General features: G+C 37.1%; 1 protein-coding gene across 7 annotated transcripts in view; it reads right to left on the bottom strand.

Annotated features, from left to right (window-relative positions):
* Positions 1 to 12,537, bottom strand: part of LOC109077386 (signal-induced proliferation-associated 1-like protein 1) — a 72,338-nt gene that overhangs the window by 51,263 nt on the left and 8,538 nt on the right. The window lies entirely within an intron of this gene.

A 12,537-nucleotide genomic window follows, 5' to 3' on the forward strand; every position in this document is an offset into this window, starting at 1 on the left:
CCAGCAGGTGCTCCATTATCATGTGCACCACTGAAGTAATTAAGCTGAAGTTACCCGCGATTAGCTCGCCCACCCTGAATCAAATCAAACACAGTAATGCTACATTTGAGCCTGGTGCAGTGAAAGGGCACAGAATGGTATAAGACTGCACCATATGAACACCCTCAAACTTGACATGAAGTTACTTTTGAGTGCATTCTGAAAATATCCGGATTTGGAGGAAAACATTTCCCACATTAAAGAAAATGGGATAGAGCCAGCTTATTCGGTTGCGGCAGAATTCCAAACGTTACTGGAATGTCGAACATCTGCCCAAATACAAGTCGTAAAAAAGATAAACTCTACATGCTCTTCTGTGAGGTCTAAATGTCTGCCAAGTGACACTGACTGCCAGCTCTCAATAACGCAGGATATTCGGTGCCCAGACTGTTCATCTGTCTCTGTTTAGTTCTTTCAAGTAATATCAGTGATAGGACTCAGAAAACAACCAGAGAAGCCTCACACATTCAACAGTTTCTGAAGTTTACTACATAATGAGTCCGACTGAGTAATAACATGCAAAACGATTCAAAGCATCAAGACAAGATAACACCAAACAGAATGGGGCCTTATGCCCTCACACTTTCCTACAGGACACACAAAATCCCAAAACCCTGGAAGTAATTATCATCTTTTTATACCTCTTACACAAGCACCCCTGATATGCCCCATGAAACTATTTGAAGTTGTAATATGCCAGAAGGTGGAAAGGAATTAAGCTCCCAGTATGAAATCAACACCTTTTTATTGCACGTTTAAAAAAAAAAAAAAAAAAAAAAAGTTAATTCGATGTGCCAAATATAAATTACTGTAATACCCACGCTCGACTCTAGCACAACCTCTTACTTATGGAGAAGAAAACACAAAGCGTTTAACATAAAATCCAACCTGTGGTAGAAGCACAGACATGGGACCTCTGTACACTCAGCACCTTAGTGGGCCTGCCTGGGGAGACTAAAATGCCAAGCTAGTTAATTAGTGCAGAGCTCACGATGAGCAGCTCTCTTCTCTTCCATACGGCTCTCGTCTGCTAGCCCTACTGTGATATTTGGGCTGTTTTTAGACTTTTTTCTATTGCTTGTTCCAAAACAGTTTGATTCTACCTTCCAGCCCCCTTGGTGGCCCCTTATTTCACATTGTATTATTTGGTTCCAAACTCAGCATTGTGACTTGGAAACTATTTTCACTCAGAAATCAAACATGAAATTCTGAAGAAGCAAGACTGAGATAGTATTTTCTATTTAAATGAACTCCATTAATCTGTTTTATTTATAATACTGAAAAATAATTTTTACAGTGTATCTAGGTAATAAGTCAGGAGAAGACAGATTCATGTTTTGTCACTTTGCTTTTACTATCAAAATGTAACACACAGAATGACACATGTAAAAAAGAAAGCTGCAAAGCAAAATTATTTACTATAAAAGGCACATTACAACGGTTAAATTTTAGTTAGTTAAATTTTGCTTTTTTATAAAAATTCTATAGAGTCTATATTTTAGGCAGAATGGTTCTTAACAGAACACATTTTCATTCTCAGTATGGACCTTGGCTGAATTCTAAATAGCATATAAGCATACTACTCTTAACATTTACCACATCTTTATCATAGTATGCCATTCGAAAATTCAGCCCTAGTGTGTTGTGCCTACTTAAGACATGGTGTTAATATCTCAAAACCATACTCAAGATTAAATGATTTGCTCTAGAACTGATGGGATCTAGGTTATGCGCAGCTATGTGTCCACCTGCATGTTGTGTAAAGTATTCACATACTTTAGTTTTAGCTTTTTAACTATAGGTTAGTTTGGCTATTTAACTCAGTATGTTATCAATTACTCACCCTCAGGTTGTTCCAAACCTTCACTGGCCAAGTTATTTATTTTTCATTGGCTCAAGTCAAAAAATATAGATGTGAATCATTACCCTAAATTTTTTTAATTGGATGAATGAAACACTTTTTTTTTAGTGTGCATGACATTCTCGAGGGTAGGTAAATGGCAGAATTTTCTTTTTGGGCTGAGCTATCCCTTTAACTCGATAGCAGATGCAAACACCGAAAGACATTTGAGAAATTCTTTGAGGTGAAGAAATCGATGTGTCTATCTCATTTGAAGGTGAGGCTTAAAAGACGAACAGACATTCAGCTGTTTTTCACTGCATGCCTGGGAACCAACTGTACGTGTTGAGGAGGAAGCTGTTATATCTGGAAGAGCAGTGAATGCAAGACTCAGCCAGTACGGAATAAATCAGCTCAACCACAAAACAAAGTGGACTGCCGATGCATGAGTAGCGTACTACCAACTCCCACAGCGGCCTCCAGATCCTCAGGGAGTTTAACTCATTCTCTATACAAAAGATTCACACAAAGCCACGATTTTACTGTTCCTATTGAAAGTACATTCTCATAAACACAGCTACTGAAATATTTCACCACTCCTAGCAGAAAGGTTGAGCTGGGTTTCCTTTCCAGGATAAGCATCTTAATAGATGATTTGGTTTTAATAACATTGGCCGACTTTCTTTAAGCCACAGATTTAAATGTTTCAGAAAGAATTAGCTTTAACTCTCGTTATTTCCTTACATCTGATATTATACATAATCCCAGCTGTAGCAGTAGAAATGACAGGTGCGATCCTTCATTATCCGAGTGCACTTAAAGCACTCTTGCGCTCACCGTCTATACAGTCTTCTGATCAGGTTTAATTGGACACATCCAGAGTTTAATGTAACAGGCATATGATGCATTTGCATGGTGTTAGAATTTATTGTTGGCTAGATGCTGTGGTGGTCAATACCGCTGCGGTGTGATGGAGACCCCCTGAGGAACCCCGAGGAGAGGGAAAGGCATGCTAATGAAAGCTTTAGGTCATTCCATTAACCATGGACTGGGCCTAATTAAAGCTCAGCCTTCATCCAGGCCTGAAGTCCTGCTGCTGCCGCTGTTTCACTTAGCTGCTATTGTATTCATGATGTCCTCTGTGACAACCAAGTGGAGCTGCAGGGGTGATGCCACAGCGCCCTGGGGATACTCATTTACAAGAGAGTTCACTACCTAGAGTGATTTTCCTTTCATTTGCATGATTGTGTAAGGCACACAAACCACAATTTTAATAGGCTTGGCAGGACACCATAAACTTTAGAGTTTTAGAGCAACCAAAGTCTGTTCAACATCAATAAAATGGCCAATTTACAATAGCTCATAACAGACAGCGACAAGAGCTCTGGCTTTCAAGTACCTCATGATACAATACACATTGTGACTATGGTTGTTCAAAAGTACCGACTTCGGTACCAGTCTGTATTGAAATTTTAAAAATGAGATGATACCAGCATTTCGAGTGCTGTTGAGCAGATTCTTAAACACCTTGCAGTGAAGAGCATGAAGCGATGATCCTTCTAACCAATCGCAGACATATCTGTTGAGTGCATGAACTCAATGGCCAATCAGAGGCTTTTAAGAATCCGCTCAGCAGCACTCAAAATGCTAGTGGGAAATGCTTGTATCATGTCATTTTTTAATTTTCAGTACCAACTAGTATCGAAGTCTGTACTTTTGACAACCATAATTGTGACACGCCATGATTCAATATGTTGCAATACATCACAATACCATAACTGGATTGTGCGACTGAGACTCAGCGTGTCTGCAGGTTTGGTTTTAATTTCTGTCTCACCTCTTTAAGTGCACTGAAATATCAGACTTTATGATTTAGGCAAACTGTTAGACACAATTTCAATGCACAAATAAATATAAATATCAGTTCAAGGATCTACATGATGAATACAATATAGCGAGATAAAGTAATGTGGTTATTAATATATGATGCAAGCTTATTACTTTTTTTTTTCTATGATGCAAGCTTATTACTTTTTTTTTTCCTTAATTTAAAATTGCCACCATTTGAATGACCAGTATGGTTTGAATGTGCAGTTATCCGAAGTGTCAGGCTCAAAAATGCTGCGGCGCCCGGGGAGCAGTTGGAGGTTCGATTATGGTATTGAAGGTGGGAGAGAGAACTGTACATGCACTCCCCCCCACCCACAATTCCTGCCGGCCCGAGACTGTCACAACCCTTCTGTCCGACTCTCTAACCAGAGATCCTAAACGACTTTGTCAGGCTAAAAAGTTCATTATTATTGCATTTCAAGATATCACTGTCACCTTCTGCAGAGATCCTAATTTTAAAATATTGCTTGCATTAATATCTTTGTATTTATAGACAGGTATTATTATTCTGAAAGGAAAAATAAACAGACAAAAAAATGAATACAAGGCTGACAAAATTCAGACCACATAATGCTTGCATTCATCACATAAGCCAATACATTTATATTTGTTGGACAGGCAAGACGAATATTAAAACCTTCAGTGACATGATCTGTGTCCTCCCATTTCCAAGGCAATTAAAATGAGACTGACAAGTCCATGGTTAATGACTGTGAGAAAAGTTGTAGTTGGGCTCTTGGGTAATCCCAGTGCAGTAAAGGTCCACGGGGCATAAGCCATGTGATTCTTTGACAGATGTATGGCTTTGTGCCACAAAAAAAGCCCTAAAAGAAAGGCCTAAGCCTTTTCTCAAATGCCTTCATCCATGCAGCTAACATCCTAAGAAAGGGTCAAGTCATTCCTTGACTACAGACATCTGGGCTGCTCCGTGCAAAACAAAACAATTAACTGCGGAGGCAGGCACTTCTCAATACATCTTTGCAGTGAAGGAACACGAGGCAGCTCAGAAGCACGCGGCAAATCCAGCCTCAAGGAACGAGAAGTTCATCTGAATAGATGGCTGTTTCCGTGAGCTGACTTGGCAGGAGAGACGCTGATGAAATGACTATGCTGCTGAGGACATCCATTTCAGAGAAAGGGGATTCAAAGGTGAAACATACCATTTCCATGGCACTAACAGCCCAAAATTGCAAAAATAATGACTGTTTACTAGTAGCTACAAAATTGGTTACCCAAAAGTACCTAACCAGATATTGCCATGTCAGATTGCTCTAATAAACAGTAATGTTCTGAACTGGCATAAAAGAAAATATTTTAACACAGAAAGTGAAATGGCATTTGTTTCCATTTGGCCATTTACAAACACAAATATATACAAACACATAAACAGGTTGTAATGACAAAGGAAAATGACCAGGACTTGATTGTATCCATTAGGAATTGATTGGATCATGAAAAGTGGGTGATCTGAAATCAGCCATTTTGCTATTATGATTATTTTGCAACTCTTTTACAGTCATGTCATTCTAAACCTCTATGGATTTATTTCTTTGCATTACAAAAGATGATATTTTGAATAATATAGAAATATTTTGAGTCATTGAGATCTAATGTTGTTTTGGATCCCATACTTTTGAAAAAAGGTACAAAAGTTGTCATTGTGGCAGTCCCTTAAAAATGCAATAATATCTACTATTTAGGTACACTTTTGTACACTTTAGGTAATAATATGTATCTTATAGGTAGTAATATGCACCCTTTAGGGCTCAATAAGGTAAAAAAAAAAAAAAAAAAGTGTACCCTTTGAAAAGTCACCACCACAGTGACAGCTTGAGCTTTAGTATCTTTTTTCAGAGAATGTAGATCAGGGGTCTCCAAACTCAGTCCTGGAGGGCCGGTGCCCTGCAGAGTTTAGCTCCATTAATGTGAGTAAATCATAACAGAATTTTTAATTGGTGTTAGTGTTGTGCAGTGATTTACAGTAGCTATATGATCATCATATCTGTTTCTATAGCATGTATTTTATCAAGACTGTATTGATTAAACCACCATCCATCTGTTTTATAAAGACTGTTACACCACCCTGTACGGACTACTTGGCAATTGAATCGCCATTGGCTAGAAAATTTGTTAGTTTAGTCGCCAGACTGATATACCACATATGCATATATATATATATGTGTGTGTATGTATGTATGTATGTATGTATGTATGTGTGTGTGTGTGTGTGTGTGTGTGTGTGTGTGTGTGTGTGTGTGTGTGTGTGTGTGTGTGTGTGTGTGTGTGTGTGTGTGTGTGTGTGTGTGTGTGTGTGTGTGTGTGTGTGTGTGTGTGTGTGTGTGTGTGTGTATGTATATGTGTGTGTGTGTGTATGTGTGTGTGTGAATGCATATTAGTCATTTTAGTGGAACTGCTTTTTTGGTCATTCAGTGTTTCTATAAAAAAAAATGGGGAAAACCGAACAATCATACTGATAATATGATAATCCTTAGAATTCTACTAATAAGAACAATAAAAAACGCACCAAGGATTAACAAGCTGCTGGATTCATGAATATTAATCAGATTGCGTGTGTTCGCTCGAATTGATTTGCTTAAATCAAAACAGGGACAATGAGACTGTCTGAAAGTGTACTGAAAGTGTACTGAAAGTGACGGCGAGTCATGCGCAGTTACACTAGGGTTTACAGTACATCAAATACAGGTGCGTTGCACATCCATTCAGATGAACTGAGAAATATCACAGATCGCTTGACAGAGAGAGAAACTCTGAAGCGCTCACTCAGTGTGTTCGACGAGTTTAAATATATCTGTGCTAAACTTATACTTAGCATCAAACTCACACACTAGCGAGTAAAGTCTGAGAATTTATTATCCAGTGGCTAATATTAGACCATTAGACCATTAGATCATATAGTCGCCAAGAGTGAAGATTTAGTCACATATGCGAGTGATTTACTTGCAATGAAGTGAGCTGGTTACATAACTCCAGCTCTCAGATGTCAATCTACCATTAGGGTCAAAGCAGCAGATATGGTCTTTTAATACAGTGTTTTCAAGCCCAGGTCGATGTGAGTGAAGTTCAGAGAGCAGCAGGGTAGCTGCACTTAAACGTCTCAGAATGTGTGTGTGTGTCTAGGTGAGAAGTCTTGGGTGCTGCTTCATTTCCCACTAATGCATTTCCTATACTCTTTCAGTCAGTGAAGGAGAGCAAAAATGAGATCTGAATCACCGTTCAGAGTTAAAAATAACCAAGTGATGGTCAAGCATGTATTTCCTCTACCTGAAATCTCTATATGCAATTCTGTTGCTTTGATTAGAGAAATACTCATTGGCATCATTAGTGATGCATCATGACAGGAAGCTCACTTTCCTCCAAGTTGACAACAAATCCTGCAGAAGTCTCAGCAACAGACGTTTTCTCCTCTAGCACTATCTATATTGAGATCAGAGTAATGTTGCAGGCACACAGGAGAAAATGACTGCTAATTACCATCATTACACAGCAAGGCCATTACCGCCACTGCATCCTCGTTTCTACGGCAACAAGACAAGCAGAGGATGCTGCGTTGCAGTTTTCACCCACCTGAGCAAAAGTCAGGCAGGTGTTGTGAAACTGGGAATCAAGCCAGTGAAGGAGAAACGGTTTTAAACTTTGTCATCAGTAGGGCTGTGACAGTGGCCATAACAACCGTGTCACCACGGTGGTCGTTTGCCACCACGGTTGTCTACTGCCACTGGCGGTAGTGCACGTGACGTCACGCACTCTACGCACATCTCCATTCATGTCACCCATCCACGTTTGTACAAGTGTCTTAAAGTTCCCGTGATCACAAACGCCTGTTTGGTCAGGTTTGGTGAGGCTTAGTTTCTCCAAACTGGCCAAATACAAATGAGACTGTGATAAATGAAAGATATTAACAATAAACAATAAACAACGATTCCTATTTCAAAGAGAGTGCATGCAGACGAGGAGTTAATGCACCCATGGGATTTATATTTTTGCCAGCCTCGACTGACTGCTCGCGCACCTTCCCAAACGGACGAGACTTTTTTCAGCGAACCGCGTCTACACCGGATGAGAGTGTCTACCCAGGTCATCTGAACTCTGTGTTAGTACCTCATAAATAGGACGAGGCAGTTTACTGTCAGGGATTTGTCATGTCGTGTAGTGCTGCATCCAGTGTAGCATCACAGATTGATTATAATGAATTCTATAGTATTTTGCCCTGCAGACAAGGTGTATTTAACTTTCCTATTTAGGCTATATATATATATATATATATATATATATATATATATATATATATATATATATAATATATAATTAATATTAATTATATATGCATCAACACTGCGCCACCGGTGGTAGTTGGTCCATTACCACCGCGGTAGTAAAAATCTGCCACCGTCACAGCCCTACTCACCAAATGTTATACCGCAGACCTGTTCACAGTTCTACACTGTGACTTTACATTATAGACACTCTAACAGAAGCCATTTAATAGACCATATTACAAACTCACTCCCTAACAGACTGTTATTGCTATGTGGGTACCAGGTGAAACAGGCAAAAATCATAACCTCAATCACAAAGTAATAGCGCACCTCTCCACAACTCAAGCTGCACGGTTTGATGCATCATTCATGTCTGTAAACACGAACAGTGCAGGACAAGTTTCTAAGAAAAACACTTAGGGTTGTGAGTTTGTTCAAAATCCTAAACCTACAGTGCTAAAAAAAAAAGGAAGAAGAAGAAAATCACATTTGTAAATAGAAAAGGCTACAGTAAAAAAATAGAAAAGGCTACAGTAAAAAATAAATAAATAAAAATTCATTGGTCAATGGTAGGTTACCTGAAAAACTGTAAAAGGTTTTACAATCACAAACACCTTACATGTAATTGTACAATAAAATACAATCAAATTAATTATTTTTTCAAGTAAAATCTATGAATTACTGTACAATTGTCTCAGAAGTCCCTGCGTGACACTTCGCATATGATCATATTTTACATAATTGTGTTTATTCTCACTTTTGTCAGCAGTAATGTGCATTACAGTGTTAAATTTTCAGCTGTTTAGTTTTAATTGCATCATTTTAGCATCATGTGTTACTCTGATGGTTTTGTCTCTCTGTCAATGTCTATGTATTGGCCATATTTTATGAACAGGCCATATTTTATTATCATTGCTTAAAATATACGTTTAGAACTTGTAAAATTTACAGATTTTAAAGAAATCCTCAATGAAATATATAGGGGAAAATTCTCTTTTATTCAACAAAGAAAACACAAAATGCAAAAAAATGAAGGTGCATTTTAAAATCAAATTGTACTTTATGAAATTAAACATCCATTTTAATAAATAAACAATATGTAAACACTGCAAAAGGTTTTGCCACAAACTCAACTGACAGGCAAGTAATTGCACAAAATAATATAGTATACATAAAGATAAATAATAAACAACACAAATTATATCCCTTTAAAGTAGCAGTCAGTCAAGTTTATTATTTAGTAAACTGATTTCCACTTTAATAAAAAAAGGTTTTTTTCCATTTAATTTTTCTCAACTCCTTTTTAATAGTATATACATTTTCACATCAATTTATTAAAAGTTATACAAAAAAATACATGTTCAGGGCCCTATGAAATGTTTTATTTTTTCTCACCATGTTATTTATATTTTTTATTGTTACAAAATTCTGTGTTTTAGCATGTCTAACTATTTGAATCCATAACACAACTTAATTTATTCATTTTATTTTTTTCTTAAAGTAGCCTTATGAGTTTTTTTTTCCTCAGAAATTCTGTGTTGTGTATTTACATTTTTCAGGTTATCAAATGAAGGCATAAAACTTTTAAAATTTGTCATTTAATTATTGAAAATTAAGCAAACATTTTTTGGCAAACAAAGGGGATTTACTATTAAAATTAAAACATGGAAGAAATGTTGTGTGATTATTCTTTTAAAATAATGTTTGTTTCATTTTAGTAGTAGTAATAGTAGTAGTAGTAGACTGTGTACATTCTATTGTTATTTCAAACCGGACTTTTATTTTGACGGGTTGCCGTGAATACCCTTACAGTTCTGTGCATGTGATATGATGCTAGTTTTACTCAAATCAAACAGTAAAATGCTCATGAAGTGACTCTCAGAGCAGTTCTAGAGATGTTGTCCATGTGTTTACGTCCTCATTTTGTGAGACAGCAGATGCCGAAATCACCGCAAGCGTCACACGCGCTTCAGTGTGTGTGTGTGTGTGTGTGTGTGTGTGTGTGTGTGTGTGTAAACCGAGTGTCTGCGCAATTCATTAACTGAGATCTCGTGCCACTAGATTTTGTCACACCCCTTCTAATTTATCAACATCTGAGATTAAATATGAAGGAAAACTCAGATAGTGTTGTAGTATTTCAAGAAGTAGCGCATATAAGGTTCATTATCTATATTAAGCAGTACAAAAGATATCTGAATGCAAGGAACTTTATTCTCAGCTGAGCTGAACCTGTACTTAACCTGCCCAGGAGCACCTGAGATGTGCAGAACAAGTTGCCATGGTAATCTGCTTCTCTCTCAAGTGAGCCACTGCAGTCAATCCTGTACTTTTAATTTGATAACTCATTAATTATACCTGATAGTGAACCTGCACACTCTGTTTCCATTAAAAGACTTACAGCTTCTTATTTTTACTAAAATTTCCCACAGATTTTTCAAATGAGGTCAATCAGTTTAATCTGCATTTCATAACTTGTGCTGCTAGTGAGGTACAGGATACTGTCAAAGAACACTTACTAAATCAATGTCACTTGCTTCCATTACATTACATAATGTTTTAGATGCAAAAAAACAGGTGCCATTTCACCTTGCAGATTTAGGATTCCAGGAACTATTGGGTTTTTAAGTGGCTCTCATTTTCTGAGAAAATGCCTTAAACTAAACTTTCCTGAAGGCATTACCTTACAGCTGACAATGAGTTGCCTGTGAGATCCCTTTTATAGCTGTCTGTGGTTTCTGAATTACAGTAACCACATAGCAAGACACACAAACACATCTGTTCACAACTCTGGGGCAAAGAAGCAACAAAGCCACAAGTAAATGTATTTCACAGAGAGTAAACACACTTACAATCACCCAAGGGAAGTAAACAAATGAAATTTGGTCAATTTTGAGTTTTAATTGACTGGCCATTAAACAAATAAGCAAAGATCCTGCTTACTTTTGCAGATGTTCATTTGTGAACCTGAACTGGACCAATTTTCTGTTCCTAAAAGCTGACAAGATTTAAAAAAAAAAAAATGTATGTATAAAAAAGTATTTAAACCTAATTACTAAATGGAATATATATGAATATATATATATATGAATATATATATATATGAATATATATATATGAATATATATGATATATATATATATATAATATATATATATATATATATATATATATATATATATATAGATAGGAGAGAGAGAGAGAGAGGAGAGAGAGAGAGAGAGAGAGAGAGATGAGAGAGAGAGAGAGAGGATAGATAGATAGATAGTGGCTGGAACAAACTACTGTAATCTACCATTCCACTGCATAACTATCTATTGTTCTCAAATCTGTGCTACCTTTGGCAATGACAGATGCAAACAGTCATTTTTCTAGCAGTTATACTAAAAGTGGCTCTTCTAGGGCATTGTTTCATGGTTCAGGTACTGGTTAAATGTGTCTGCATGACAGATATTCTTTAAAGTAACAGTAGATGTAGTAGGATCACTACCACAGCAGTTGATCACAAGATCTGAGTGCTCTTCCAAAATGGCAGCTTTCTAGACACCTTTCCAATACTCTGATCAAAGCAGGTTCAAATTATTCAACTAGAGCCCAATAAAAATGAGCCCACTTGTTTTGAATGAGTGTGCACCAAACGCAGCTTGTCATCAGAGTGAATCACTCTTTTCAAAACATCTGAATGACAATGGAAAAACAGTTGTTCCTGGAATAAAATCCCAGAGGAAGTGATCACAGAGGTATCATATTATGCATGAATTTGGCTGCATTATCTACAGAAAGTCTGTTACTAGAGGGTAAATTTGCTAACATTAAAGGTAAGGTAGGCGATTTCAGAAAGGCTAGCAATCGCAAGCTAGCTTTGAAAGCAAGATCCCTAAAAATGCTATAGCCCCCCTAAAAATAGCTTAGTGACGCCCATGATAACACCTTTCATTCTCACTGAAACGTGCTGATGATGTATCGTCTGTGCAAAAAGGGTGTGCAGAGGTATGCAAATACATATTTTGACAGGCAGTACGGACAGCCTAGCGTAGCCTTCGGACCGAACATTTTGATTGGACGAACATTTTATGGTCCTATGCCTTCCACAGATGCATACATGTAAATAAATTTAGGCCACTTAATTTAGGGATTGCTCTTGGAATATGAAGAGACTTACAATCAGCAAAACAAAAATGTTTTTGAACCAAATCACCTACCTTGCCTTTAAAATGTCTTTGTATTGTTGTATTGTAATGTCAGTAGTACGAGTATGTATTACTTTTACATTGTGTATTATTTTTCCATGTGATTTGCACCAAAATATCCCAGTTTAATTGTCAACAACAGTCAGATTATGAAAAATGCATAACACCAAGATACCAAGAATACAGTAAAATGCTCAAAAGTAGACTAACCGAGCTAGAACACCATATGAAACCTTCAATCTAACTCTCAGCAATATGGGAACATCTTTAAACAGCATGTCCCAGTTAGATCTAAAGTGTGTCC

This window comes from Cyprinus carpio, chromosome A20 (genome assembly GCF_018340385.1).
Source record: "Cyprinus carpio isolate SPL01 chromosome A20, ASM1834038v1, whole genome shotgun sequence".
Taxonomy (NCBI): domain Eukaryota; kingdom Metazoa; phylum Chordata; class Actinopteri; order Cypriniformes; family Cyprinidae; genus Cyprinus; species Cyprinus carpio.